The sequence below is a fragment of the Sinohyriopsis cumingii genome, chromosome 16 (genome assembly GCF_028554795.1).
Source record: "Sinohyriopsis cumingii isolate HCF-2022 chromosome 16, ASM2855479v2, whole genome shotgun sequence".
NCBI classification, from domain to species: Eukaryota; Metazoa; Mollusca; class Bivalvia; order Unionida; family Unionidae; genus Sinohyriopsis; species Sinohyriopsis cumingii.
The window spans coordinates 3801689-3817453 of record NC_142976.1 but is presented as its reverse complement, the minus strand read 5'-3'; the positions used below and the strand labels follow the sequence as shown (position 1 = coordinate 3817453).

The window sequence follows — 15765 nt, the reverse complement described above, 5'->3', positions numbered from 1 at the left end:
CGTTTCACTGTCGGACTCTAGTTCAACATACCTATCCGACCTCAACCATTGTACACACCAGCAATATACTTACGCTCCTCTTCTGACAATCGTATACTCATTATTCCCACTATCAAAACAAAGTCATATGGACAGCGTTCTTTTGCATACCAGGGCCCAGCAACGTGGAATGAATTGCCCACTGAGCTTAGACACAAAGACACAATGATCCCATTCAAGAGTGCTCTTAAAATTCACTTATTTCGACTGCAAGAACAAACTTAAAGACCTAATAATGTTTAAATATTCTCAACATGTTTTTTCATGTTTTCTAATTTCATGGTGTTTGTTTTTGTAATCATATCATTATATTTATTTTTAGATGTTATAGGTGTTGTCTAATGTTGTAAGGCGCTTAAAGCTTCTAAAGATTAGGCGCTATTCAAAGTCCTCATTAATATTATTATACTATATAAGAGAGAAGGTACGTAACCTTCCTAATACTTGGTTCCACCCATGACCCTCGATTTCCTTCTGTTATTTCCGTCTTTAAAGGCACACAACCATACTCTATGGCTTGTTTTACTCTTGAGATATTTTTCTATTCATCAAGCCATGTCTACTATGGGGCACACACGTCAACGGCGAAATATGATTGGTTCAAAAGGTTATACTTTAATGTATACTCTCATCAATTTAACATCTTCAAATGATTTCTAACATGATGCTATCATCTTATTACCTATTTTTGCCTGGGAACAAATATTCTACATCGTGAAAAGGTTCTCTGATGCATGGATGTTATTTAAGTATAACCTTTTGAACCAATCATATTTCGCCGTTGACGTGTGTGTCCCATAGTGGACATGTTTTGAAAATGAGAGTCGCTTGTATGCAACGTATGCGTAGCGAAGAAGACAATGTCTAATTCTTCCATGGAACAGGATTCTTAAAGTTAAATTTTTGTCACTCTGAATGGTTATATTCCTTCAGATTTTTTTTCTTCTCAACATCAAGCTCGCGCCGATCACCTGTGTTCAATGCGTAGAAAGCAGCATTGCTAGTAATGTTAAATTTGGAGGGTTAGGGATGGGGTTGCCGTTTTTTAGGGACCGACCATTTACATTCCATCTCCAGCCCGAAAAGTTTCAAGTGGTCTATCGCTATGAATAGTTGCCTTCATATCGAAAATATTTGACGTTTTTCTTAATGCTTGCGCATTTTCGGTGACCCAATACAAATTGTCTGTAAGTAGAAATGTTGATGATTTTAATGTTTGTGTGTGCTTTCTGTTACATACTGGACAGTCCATTTAACTCGAGAATTGTATTTTCTTATAATACTACTGAAAATAATTCTAGTTTCTTTTCATAAATTAAAAAATTCGAAGACTCCTTTAGAAGCAATGTTGGAATCGCAAATACACGTTTCTTTAAACCTAGAGAAGAAAAAAAAAAATAACATAAAAGAACAAAAATGTTTTTGTCAGAAGTGGGATTCGAACCCACGCCGGGAAGACCCGACTGCGACCTGAACGCAGCGCCTTAGACCGCTCGGCCATCCTGACTTACATTACACGCTAGCACAGACAGGTTATATATTATGTACTCCCAGTGTTTATTTCTAAATACACAAAACTATATATAATATTAGAACCCTCCTTTAAGTGCAACTTTATTGAGAAGAAAAAGGATTTATTATTACCCCACCCCCATCCTGGCGTGATCTAGTGGTCTACAACAACCAAAAATTAAAACTCAATTGAAAAGGGACATATCTCCGGTTTATTAATAGAATACGGTTTAGGATATATAATGATGTTGTTAGTAATAGGTGTACGAATCAAGGGAAGGAAATCGTAAGACTTCATTTTTTGTGATTGAGGAGTTATGTACGCTGTTCAACAACCGATATCGTCTAAATGATCGCGGATAATACGCATATTATGGTATGTATGTATGTATGTATGTATGAATGCATGCATGTATGTACGCTGTATCTATGGCCTCGTATGTATGTATGTATGTATGTATGTATGTAAACAAAATGGTCAGCATTAATGCTTCATTACTCACCGTACACTGTCACCAAAATACATACAGACGACCACACCAAAATACTCGTCATATTCTGAAGAATAAACAATTACCTTTATATCAATTCGAAGAATGCTTAAATCTAACTCTTGTATTGCCACCGGAAAAAGAGAGTAAAACATGCTCTAAAAATAGACTGGAGCTAAATTCGCGGGTATTGAACCGGAAGTAATAATTGTGACCCGATTGAAACGAGTATGGAGTATGAACTAAGCAAAATGACGGACTGACAAGAGGTTATTAAAACATGTGAATGCATTTACAGTTGATCTAGGTCATTATTATGCTTTAATTAACACTGCTACTAACCATAAACATCTTTTTATCCTCTCTCTCTCTCTCTCTCTCTCTCTCTTGGACAGTTTGATCAACTTTTATCATCATTCATAGGTCCAGAGACATCATCGCATGACACTGGCGAAAATCGCGCGTTGGTCCAGAGAGAGAGAGAGAGAGAGAGAGAGAGAGGGTCCAGAGAGAGAGAGAGAGAGAGAGAGAGATGAACTATTTTAGGGACAATGAACACACAATTCTGATCAGGAGTGGCCGAATGATGAAAAGCGCTAGCAATTACCTATCACTGCCCATCTCACATCTGTCCGCGTGAGTTTTTAGTCTCAGGCTCAGCAAATGTTGGTATTTAAGAACGCTGACAGTAGCTTCCCGTGGGTGGGTGGTTCTTAACGGTTGTTTTCTGGGTTCTTTCTCCACCAGTTATGCTGGCCAGCTTATTGAGCCTACCTTGCTCTGTGAAATAGCGTAAAATCCCCAAAACAACAATAAGAACATCAACACACATCATATTGAGACCTTGTATCTTGTCGCTTATGTTATTTATAACAACATCTGTATTTGTGTGAAAGATAGATAACACAACATTTGAAATATCACTCTAGTAGAATTGCAAATTTAATGCAATGTATGAAATTGCTGAACCAATTTTTTAAACTTGTAAATATATTTACAAAATTGTACATTTTAAAAAGTGAGAAATCTAAATATTTGAAAGAAATTAAACGTAGGTAGTAAAATAGTTAGAAACTTATACAAATTGTAAGAATTTCAATCAGAATATCTAAGTATGAGGTTTTAAGATTGAATCGTAAAGAAAATTTAATGTTTCACCCTAAAAACATATTTACAAAATTTAACAGTTTAAAAAAAGAAGAACTTAGGATCTTCTCCATATTTGTCACTCAGGGTCTGTGCAATGTTACTCTTGACGACTACTACTACTACTACTACTACTACTACTACTACTACTACTACTAATAATAATAATAATAATAATAACTAAAAATCAAGTTTGTAAGGAAAAAAGACTGCATATAAAGACGAGTTTGAAATTACTGAATGATGATATTATATTCTTCACATTATGCAGGAAAAGTTGCCCTTAAATTTAAAATAAAAAATGGCATGAAAGGAATTTGTCCAGTATGGTCACCACATTATTATGTGATGATATTTTGTGTAGAATCCTTTTCAACATCTCGCCCCATTTTATTTGTGGGACACTCGGATCGAAAGAGGGAATAATAGAGTCAGGGCGTAACTCCTTGTGATGTCGACGTTACATCGCTGGTGTACGGATAGGTACTGGGTTCGAACTGTAAAAGAAAAGCGATCTCTGTCTATTAACTCTAAGCACCTCTTTCAATAAAATCACACAACACATGATGTAGGAAAAATTGCACTTAAGTTACACATTCTAGATATAGAACTGCATAAACATAAAGTGATATATTTTAGACATACAAAATTACATATAAAATTATTATATTTCTTCAAGTTTACCAACCTTATACTATTTTGGAATTTCTTTCTCTTATAATAAAATGTAAATAATTAAATACCGAACAAGTTAACGATAGTCTAAATCCTCAAGAATTCAATATTTCATCTAATACCAAAATTGTTTGTAATAAAAACAAATTATTAAATGTTTTGACTTTAAATATCAAATTAATATCTGCTGGTAACTTTAAAGGTATTTTAGCTCTAAATTAATTATTACTGAACATGACGTTGGTAGCGAAATCGTCTTTACAATAAATCAATTCTACAATTATAGATACATATAAATTCTTAATATAGCTTAATAATCCATTACATAGTGTTTCTTTATTAATATTATATAACAAAAAAGAATACAAAATGCTTCAATTGTTTCGAAAAAGAATTCAATCAAATGATTTTCCAGATGATTCAATATCATAGTCTCTAAACATTCAAATTATTGCACGGCTGTCCTAAAGGTAAATCTTTAAAATGTAGTAACTTATTTTAAAAGAAAGGTGAACCATGTTAAGTCACAGCAGCTTCTGTCGCAAGGCTTAGGCGGTGGTTTATATGAGTGATTATGGCGGTGGTTTATATGGATGATTCTGGTGGTAGTTTATATCAGTGATTCTGGCGGTGGTTTTTATGCGTGATTCTGGCGGTGGTTTATATGCGTAATTCTGGGCAGCGAAGAATGCAAACTCTAGGCCCGGCACTAGGATGTGCGGGACCCAAGGCAGCAAAAGCGATGAGCGGAGCCCCAAGTAAAAACATTGAATCGCGGAGCTGATTTCCTGAAAGCGCAGGCCCAAAGGCGGTTGCTTCATTCGCCTTGCCCTACGGCCGGGCCTGCAAACTCTCTTCCATAAAAGGCCACAGGTTCAGGTGACAGACTCGCCCTTGTCTTTTGAGTTTAGAGAAATTACAAGGTTTGTTTTCTGGATGTTCTGGAAATTTACGAACTGTTTTATGATATCTTTATTTTCCAAATATGGTCGCCTTCTTGGGCAAAGAAACTTCCATTCGATTTCAGAGATATTACCGTTTCCAGCTTAGAAAGATTATTCCCTTGAATTACAAATTCCATTCGCACAAGTGCTCGGTTTGGTGGTTTTGGTATACTCGGTGACGGCGCCCAAGATAACGCGTTAGTTGTCACGGAAAATAAATTCTGACTAAAACTGTATTTAATAAAGAGGGTTGGGATCATACTGTTGCCAGCCTTCTAATTCCCTTGGTGCACACAAATACCAAACAAAATGATATCCGAGTGGTTATAACGGCGGCGGTTGTGAAATCATTTTCTGAGTAATAGTGACAGTTTTCCAAAGAATTTTATGGAAGTTTTTAATCCAATTACACGTGTGATTTCATTATTTAGTGTACATGTTATGTGTATTTAATTAGCATTGTTTGTTAGTTTTTAAATTTTTTTAATTTCATTACATGCTATTGATAATGTGATATTGTCTGTAGGGCTTAACCTTGTTCAGATATTAAGTTCATTTTCTACTTGACCTGAATCATTGATGTTTTTTAAAAACAAATTATGCAAACAACGAATACATAGCTAAAATATTCTCTATGAATACGGATAACTATTAAGATAATGATCGTTGACAGAGTGAAGGACATTGTGTTTACCATATTTTTATTGTAATTTTAGTAATAGAATTTATAAGTATAACTGAGATTTTATTTAGTTAACATCAGAAACCTTCTGGAAGATTATTTTTCATTAGGCAACTTTTCGATAATGCTAATTGTGACCCGAGGTCAAATAGAAGACTATAGTCTTTTACTGGAAAAAATATTTATTCAAGATTTAAGATCTGAGTAGAAACAGTAGTATTATTGTTGTGTCCAGTAATTCATTTCGGCTGTAATTTTATTTATTCAAATTATTTATTCACTGGAAATGGAAAGTGTCCACCAAAGATAACATTATTGGATATAGAGACTTGAATTTATAATTAAATTTCATATAAGGATATTTAATTTAATATTTAATATTTAATTTCAAATAAGGATAGGGGCCCCGAGTGGCCGAGTGGTCTAAAGCTCTTTCCATTACGGATCACTGCGATCTCACCTCTGTCTGCGTCGGTTCGAGTCTCGGATTCGGCTAATGCGGGTATGTGAGAAAGCTTGCCAGTAGCTTCTCGTGGGTCGGTGGTTCTTTCCGGGGTTTTCCCGTGTTCTTCCTCCACCATTAATACTGGCCGCCATGTATAGCCTATCGTGTGCTGAAAAATGGCGTTAAACCCTACAACAACAACAAAAAAAAAAATCAAATAAGGTTATATTCATGGTTTGTATTATTGTGATCCAACAAAAGACTGTTGGTACACCATCACTTGACTGTCCACCAAAGGCACATCAACACTACAGCGTTGGATTTGATTTGGAATTCCACTACAGTTTTTTTCACAACTGTAGTCACTAGGACTAGTGTCTGTAATACTTGGATTTAATTTAGTTAGCGATATGATAAGTTCCTTTCTTCCACTTTGTATTCTAGGGATATAAATTATATTTTGAAGTTTAAAAACCTTGTTGCTTCTCACTCTCTTCTATTACTCATTTTAAGATCACAGAGTTGTAATACATGTATTACTAATGAAAGTCGGGCAACCCATTTTTGTGATCGCTCTGAGATCCGAGTGCTAGCACTTTGAGATCGTATTAATAATTATTGTGCATATTGATGTCCAAAGAATCGTTCGGCAAGTGTTAAATCGTTCTACTATGGCTTGGTCACGGTGCATATTAACTTGCCGAATACGAACTTGCACCGGATGCTATGTTAGCATTACGCACAAATTCCAAGAAATTCTTTACTTGGATCGATTTGTAATAAAAGTAGTAATTGTATCCTAGTATATGTTTCTCACCAGGATATTTACTCTATTGTATTCCTGGTAATTTGTTATTAATGCAGCAGTGACATCAACACCGCCGATTCATTTTTTTTAAAACCATCAGCTTTCAGTTCCACAGATAGACCTGGAACTCATATGTCTTTGTCGTCCGCGAGCGTTCATTGCTCCACATCGAACACTATTTCCAATGCTTACATTTCGACCAAAATGAGTTTAAAGCTCGAGCTGGATTTTCAGTACGAGGTTTTATACGACATCACACACAACATGAAAACATTATATTATATACAGCAATTATATTATATACATCAATTATATTATGTACAGCAATATATTATATACAGCAATTGTATTATGTACAGCAATTATGTTATATACAGCAATTATATTTGTTACTTATATTTGATTTAATTTATGTTTGATTTATGTTGTTTGAGTTGATTTGATTGTTTGTGGGTTTTGTAGTCTTTATTTTCTTTACATGTCAATGTAATGTAATTTTGTTTACTAGGACTTTAATATTTTTCGGAAAATTCAGTTTGACCTGAGTTTTTCCTTAGATACCTAATGATAGAAACACTTGTTTCTATTTTTGACTTAGTTCCTGACCTTAATTGAGGGTGAAATAAACAACTTTTTCTCGGAGTAAAATGATTGGTTTTTATCAAGGAAATACAGGAGGTATGTGACTTTTACATGTAAACGTGATCACGCGATCCTCTATTTCGCAATTAGGCATTTCCGAAGTTGCGAAATACTTAGCATTAATAGTGATGTTGAGAGAGAGAGAGAGAGAGAGAGAGAGAGAGAGAGAGGGCTTTTAAACACTTGATGGATGTCAAGTTGTTTTCTTCTGTTGTGACCAGTATTGAATTTTTTGATCTTTTGAGTTATATGTTAATTCTTCTTCAGATTACTTGGACTCTAAAAGATTAATTCGTTTCTCTGGAAATATTATTGCATTCATACGGAATTCTTGAACAAGGACATTTCTTGAAAATTTTATTTGGATTTCCAAGAACAGAGGTTGAATTATTGTGTTTGTACAAGGTACTGTAGACTTCAACACATTACAGGCTACAACATACGTAATCTCCTTCCATCTTGGATTCTTCTTCGGGACTCGAACTTAAAATCATTAGAACATTTCATTATTTGGACTTCTAAAATTTTATTCGTGGATTATTCTTGGATTATTTTTGGATTTAATTCTTAAAACCGTAAGTTCATATTTTTTCATTTTTACAGGGTTTTTTTTCTCCCAGGGAAATAAATAAATAATTTGTTATATTTTTCAAAGCTTGTTGTTTTCACGCTTTCTTGTGTTACTGTTTATTCGAATCTAAACACGTAACATATTGTGTACGGCAATTATATTATGTATAGGAATTATATTATGTTAAGCAATTATATTATATACAGCAATTATATTATGAACAGCAATTATAGTATATACCGCAATTATATTATATACAACAATTATATTATATTCAGCAATTATATTATATACAGCAATTACGTTATGTACAGCAATTATATTATGTACAGCAATTATATTATATACAGCAATTATATATGTACAGCAATTATATTATATACAGCAATTCTATTATGTACATCAGTTATATTATATACAACAATTATATTATATGCAGCAATTATATTATGTAAAGCAATCATATTATATGCAACAATTATATTATATTCAGCAAATATATTATATACAGCAATTACGTTATGTACAGCAATTATATTATGTACAGCAATTATATTATATACAGCAATTCTATTATGTTCATCAGTTATATTATATACAACAATTATATTATATGCAGCAATTATAGTATATACCGCAATTATATTATATACAACAATTATATTATATTCAGCAATTATTTTATATACAGCAATTACGTTATGTGTAGCAATTATATTATATACAGCAATTATATTATGTACAGCAATTATATTATATACAGCAATTCTATTATGTACAGCAATTATATTATATACAGCAGTTATATAAGGTACAGCAATTCTATTATATAAAACAACTATATTATAAACAACAATTATATTATATTCAGCAATTATATTATAAACAGCAATTTCGTTATATACAGCAATTAATTATGTACAGCAATTATATTATATACAGCAATTATATTATATACATGAATTATATCATCTACAGCAATTATATTATATACAGCAATTATATTATATACATGAATTATATCATGTACAGCAATTATATTATGTACAGCAATTATATTATATACAGCAATTACGTTCTGTACAGTAATTGCATTATGTACAGCAATTATATTATGTACAGCAATTATATTATATGCAGCAATTCTATTATGTACATCAATTATATTATATACAACAATTATATTATATGCAGCAATTATATTATGTAAAGCAATTATATTATATACAGCAGTTATATTAGGTACAACAATTATATTATATAAAACAACTATATTATAAACAACAATTATATTATATTAAGCAATTATATTATATACAGCAATTATATTATGTACAGCAATTAATTATGTACAGCAATTATATTATATTCAGCAATTATATACAGCAATTACATTATGTACAGCAATTGTATTATGTACAGCAATTGTATTATATACAGCAATTATATTATGGACAGCAATTATATTATATACAGCAATTCTATTATGTACATCAATTATATTATATACAGCAACTATATTATATACAGCAACTATATTATATACAGCAATTATATTATATACATGAATTATATTATGTACAGCAATTATATTATATACAGGAATTATATTATGTACAGCAATTATATTATGTACAGAAATTATATCATTCAATGGCTTGAGAAAAATTGGTTGTCTACATAACTGATTGCTCTAGACAAACAGTACCTAAACCACCCAAGCATAGCTAAGAAGAAACTTAAGGGACTCAAGCATAGTTCCAAAGAAACCTAAACCACCAAAGCTTAGTTCCATAGAAACTTAAAACACCCTAACATAGCTCCGAAGAAACGAGTTAAATATTTCCAAACTCAGCTCGCGCTTTGATTATTGGTCCTGTCGGATCAGAAAAATTAAATTGCTATTAAATACGAATTTATGATGGTTAGCATGGAATTGCCTGTATGGGATTGCACCGTCATCTGAAGATCAACGTGTAATGTTGTTCTCGAAGATTTCAAGAAAGCGCTGAGTCGTAAATCTTCCAGTATTGATTTCTTTTCCACTATTGATGAAGGATCTTCCACCGACGATCTCGATGCCAATGACAGTAATCTTGCAGTCTACAACGATGTAATGCTTGAAAACCAAACAAATCCCGCAAGAATATGTTTACAAGGTCGACACAACAAAACACCGGTGTGATCTATTTGACTCAACAATACGAACACGTGCCTAATGTAATCCGTTACAACTGTAACATGCTGATGAAACGTCATCGCCCTCCGAATATTCATTAGACTTGATGAGTCTCTGATTAAATTTTATGATATATATACTGATGTCAATAGGGACCTGTATAGTTTCCTCACTACTGATTTGGCAGATGGTCCCAAACAAAACAAAATGTTATCGTGCCAGTTTGGACACAAACATCTTTCACCCACCAGTTTAACAATGAAAACTGAATGTGTAAAATGTTTATGTCATACGAGAGTATGAAAAGCGACGCCGCAAAGCAGCAAGTGAACACCAGGCACTAATTTGTAATGTTATAGCGAGCCATACAAATGTCAAAGATATGTTACAATTTGCAAATTGACACGAGAAAATCTAACAGCGAGCTTTGAACAAACATTTGTGCAACTGATTAAACCGACAAAAGAAATTGCGGACCAAACTGTGGCATATGTGGAACAAACAAGAACAGCTGACACCACAACAATAATGGGAACTCAGCTATCAACAGACACAATCAGACATGCACCATTGCAATTAGAACAAATACAAAATTAATCAGGGGAAATGCAATACGGTGTTAGGTGTTTGAGAGGCACTTGCATCGTTTCTCAAAAAGAATCATCCAAAATAGCGATCAAATTTGGAAACACCTGTTTATAAACGTTAATGAAACGGCATGATCAGTGATCTTTAATGAAGCAACGGGCATAGCTGTTCAAGGTTATATATTGTTTGATTTTTCGCCAACCATGGAACCAAGTGAATTTGATATCAGTTACTCTGTTGTCGCCTTTTTTATATTTCATGTCATAACAATCGGTTGACACATATTCATTATACTCTTGTTGATCGACAGACACATCATAGATATTCGAGGTGAACCATTAACGATACAAAATTTACAGTAAAGATCGGTCTGATATTTAATAAAATGTCAGTCGTACGTGGGCGTGTAATGCAAGTGTGCGTTTATTAACTCGGGGAAACCCGTTAATATGGCATATTACCGAACTCTCCTTGGTGATGTTGTTCGTGGTTTGTTTGCAAGAGTACCAAAGATGCTCAGTGCCTTATCATCACGCACTATACCAATTACTAAATATACTGCAATCGTCCGAGTCGTAATTTTGTCAACAATAAATAGTAGGTTACACTATTAAACATTTGTTAATATGACGAGGACTTGGACGTCAGAGCCGTCTAGATATTAAGACAAAATCAATTATAAATGTACAGTTTCACCATGGCCCAATTCTAGGTTATATCAAAATCCGCATTTGATATGGGTGCACCTCTATTAATAAATCAAAACAAAAGAGATTCCTTTTCGGTATTATTCATACACTGCTAGGGATAATAATCAACAACAAAAAATAATTACAAGACAAACACCTGAAGGTTTTTACCTTTCAAATGAAGCGATCGAGGAAATTGTGAGAAAACTTAAACAAAACGACAATATGATTACGGTGTCAATACCCAATGTGTGTGTGTGTGTGTGTGTGTGTGTGTGTGTGTGTGTGATTTGGAATTTTAGCGCAGCTTTTAAAAAAATTCAGTCATATTGCTACGACGTCTGCAGTGTGACAGTTTATAGTGATGTCTGGAACTAGGGCATCATACCGCAGACATATAGCATCATTTTCACCCACGCGACAAAGAAATCTACCTGTTTTGCTAACCTTACTTTTCCTATCTCAGTATGATTATCTCAGACCAGTCGTCTCAGCCATATTGTTCACGCTCTAGAGACTACTTTTTCAAGGGACGCGATCATTGTTGTCTTCTGCTTGGCCTGATGAATTTGTTTTCCGATCAAACAAACGCCGACACTGAGGGAAATTGACCAAAACACCTGTATGTCACAACCAGTTTTACCTCCTCCAAAGAAAAGGAGAATTATATATGATAGTGACACAGATTTCTAATTACCCACGAATAACCCAATCACGGTCACTCATGCTACATGTAATTCTTCGTTATGGCCTATACTGAGCTGTGTACCCAGGATAGTTTCATTATTTACAATGTAACTTTTCTAAAGTAGAACTGATGAAAATTAAACCTCATTGTGTGATAAATATTAATTATTTATTGTTAATTTCATATGTCATCCATATATTAAACATGATAACACCTCAATACTATCAAACGTTTAATGTTGTTATGTTTTGGTTCACGCGTAAAAGTTTGTGTACTTTGGATGGAACGGTCATGCAACAGCCCTCCTTAACTTGTTTGTGTTAATGCACCACATGTACACATCTGCGCGTGAACTATATTGCAAAAGTGAAGAATTTTCACTTTAGAGGAAATTATTTGTTTAGAAAAACAATCCACGTTGGGGTTTGCATCGAGTTGTGGAAATTCTAGTCGTGGAGTTACATTATATGTCTGCCCACGAGGTTTTTCGCGTGGAAGACAAATAAGGTAACCCATTGACTGGGATTGCATTGTCTCGGTGCACACCCCAGCATAGTTTCTATTAGTCCCACCCAGTCACATTATCATAACACCAGGCAGTCAGGTTTTTGTCAATTATTTGACAAAGTCGTCTGTCGCTGTTTTATTCGGTTATACCGATACAAAGTCGTCTGTCACTGTTTTATTCGGTTATACCGATATAATGTCGGATGGACTGTTCCATACGTGGTCATCTTGCCTGTACCATAGCGTTCACAGCCACTCGTTAATTTCACAATAAAGCACGATTACTGTCATTCAAAATGTCTATTAACATTTACAGACATAACTCGGCTAGACGTGGGCTGATGTTTCTTTAAGCAGGATTTACCACAAATGCGGATTTAGCAGAATTTATCAGTCTTATAGTTGTTAATGTTGAGCCTGGCGAGCTTGTGATTTTCAAGATAGAAATGGTATATGACAAACGTTTAACGTGGACATTCAATACAATGTTATCAGGTTGAAGGGCGCTGTTGCAAACACTAAGGCCGAAATCAGTGCAAACGGGGGAATTCGAGACTCTGGTATGTCGAGGGCTGATATAAAAAAGTATATTGATAATGATGATGCTACAACAAAATCCATGCTATAAACAAATGGCTGATGTTTCCCCACCATCAAGCGAATTACCTTAATGCGGCATATTCGGAAACATGTTGACCAGCAAAGGAAAGGAAGAAAAGATTGGTATAGTAAATGGCTGACTAATTTTCACTGCTCTTGACGATGACTTTGATTTACGTAAACATAGCATCCTAAAGGCGTGCTAGTCTGGATCTGTTTTCCTTATCCAGAGGAGACTGGGGTGAAATGACAATATTGTTTGATAATCGACATAATGACAGCTCAGATGTGATACCTTAATTGTTAAAAACTTAACTATTCCTCAGGTAGATATTATAATGGTTATGTAACATTTGCGCCAGGACAAAAGGTCAATTGGTTAGAAGTGTGTGTCTACTGTACTTGAACGTGATGAATCTGGACAGGGTCTTGTTTTCGTACATTTATACTTTTCGACCACTAATATATATGGTAGACCCTCAATGTTATCGACTTGTAAAATTAATCGAAGCAGAACCACAACTGCAAAATGAAATCACCAAGTGAACGGCGTTGATCGTGAATTACAAACGTGCGTGTTTGGTTGTAGATTCTATTTACGGGCTCGCCACGGCAAAAACTGTAAGTCTTGGTGTGGAAGGAATCACGACAACTACAAATCTCGTATCTATAGTAACCGATGGATCTGGTGGTGCTGGCAAGTTTATTTCGAGACGATTACGGTCACGAATACGTGTTTAATCAGAAATGTTCGTAACAGGAAAAACTAGTCTTAATACGATTTGTGCACTGTATTCGTTGGCTATCGAAGAAAAAAATAATTAACACGGCTGAATTATAGACTGTGTTTTCGGAAATAAAACATCGCTAACAACTCAGAAGGCAAATATGGAATCATGTGGTAGCGGATTCACAAACATAAAAAGTTGAGTAAAATAGTACGGCGATCACTGACTTAGCATTGGCAAGCAGCTGATTTTTTACCTGTTAAAATTTATCAAAGTAAACACTTATAAATTGTCTTTGGCTTGTTTGTTCTATTTTTTCACGTCTGACGGTGATATCAGTAATAATCAGATAATGGGGGATTAAAGCCCCGACTTGTATATAAATAAAACTTGTTTAAAAGGTTTAAAATGCCCATTATGCAACTACAATTTTTCTGCGACAGTGAATATAGATATTTGTGAAATTATAGTCTTTGTTCGACATTACGCAGTAGCCTTCTCTTTTAATCATTTAAATCTCAAACAGTGTAAGGTGTAGAAAAATTATAAATGCTTTACTTTCAGATTGACCTTTGTTCTTTTCGACCATAATTAAATGGTGAGGAATTTTAAATTTGACCGCCCTCCATATGTAGCATGACATTAGTGACCATGATGACCCGTTGTGTCGAAATATTTACCCTACTGATATTTTCACAACTATTCACAGCAATGGATCCATACACGTTTTTGTCAAAAGATAGTCTTAAAAATGAATAAGCAAATGCACTTTTGATTAAACTGGCAGTGTCAGTAGTGTGGTGTGCTGCGTAAGAATAAATCTGACCATTTATCATATTCACTTATTTTGATATGTTTTGTGTGACAAATGGAGTTTCCATATGTTTGATACGAGTTTACCATCAAATATAATAATGAATAGTAATGATTGAGTTACATGATGCACATGCATGGTCTTCATTACGTCCTAAAGTTTAGAGTGCACAGTTTCAGTCTACATTTCACATATGAACATTTGGATCGCATGCAATCAATTCTACCAATGAGCTAATAACTGTATAATTAAAAAGGTAAATTGCATAACAATTCTATCATCAACACTTTCCATGAAAGTGAATAAAATATATTGCATAATAAGTCTTGCATCAAGATATTTTCGTGAAATTGAATAAAGCAAGTTGCATAACAACTCTAACATCAAGACTTTTCCAAAATTGAATAAACGATGCATAATATGGAAACCTAGTCATAGCAAACACATTTGCATAAAACAAGCAATCAAATAATAGAACATTACGTGAAACTAAAATTGCGTACCTCGTCGATGTATTTTCTCAGGACTTATGCGTCCTAGCACTAAACATGTCTTTCTTTTCACACGACGACCAACTGGTCCCTTTCTTGTTTCACGAGGAAAGCACTAATCTTAGGCTTCCACGGAGTCGAGACAAAGTTCCCTCTTCCAGGAAATTTCCAGATTGCTCTAAAGTGTACGCCCTAATTTATTCTACCCAATCGTAGGCAAGAGTCCCTGATCTTTCCCAAAGAAATAATTTCTTTCATCAGATTTAGACAGCTCAGAATCCGTTTACGACAGTGCGTGACAATTTACCTTTGAAATATGATAACTGAACATAGGTTCCTACCAAGCGGTTAGGGTTGGTAGCTCAAATGTGTACTTTCTAAGAACCGTGTTAAGGTACCTCCGTCAATCTCACTGGATCGGACATATTATTCCTTTGAAGTTTACACTGACATGGGGGAGATGAACGAAGAAAGTGCGCAGTGACCTTTCACAAAGACTTCTCTGGCTTAAATAAATTCTGTAATT

General features: G+C 34.2%; 1 non-coding gene across 1 annotated transcript; it reads right to left on the bottom strand.

Moving 5' to 3' along the window:
* Nucleotides 1-1462: 1462 nt before the first annotated feature.
* Trnal-cag (transfer RNA leucine (anticodon CAG)) lies at nucleotides 1463-1546 on the bottom strand. The gene has a single exon. It is a non-coding gene; the product is annotated as a tRNA-Leu (tRNA).
* Between the last annotated feature and the right edge of the window lie 14219 nt (nucleotides 1547-15765).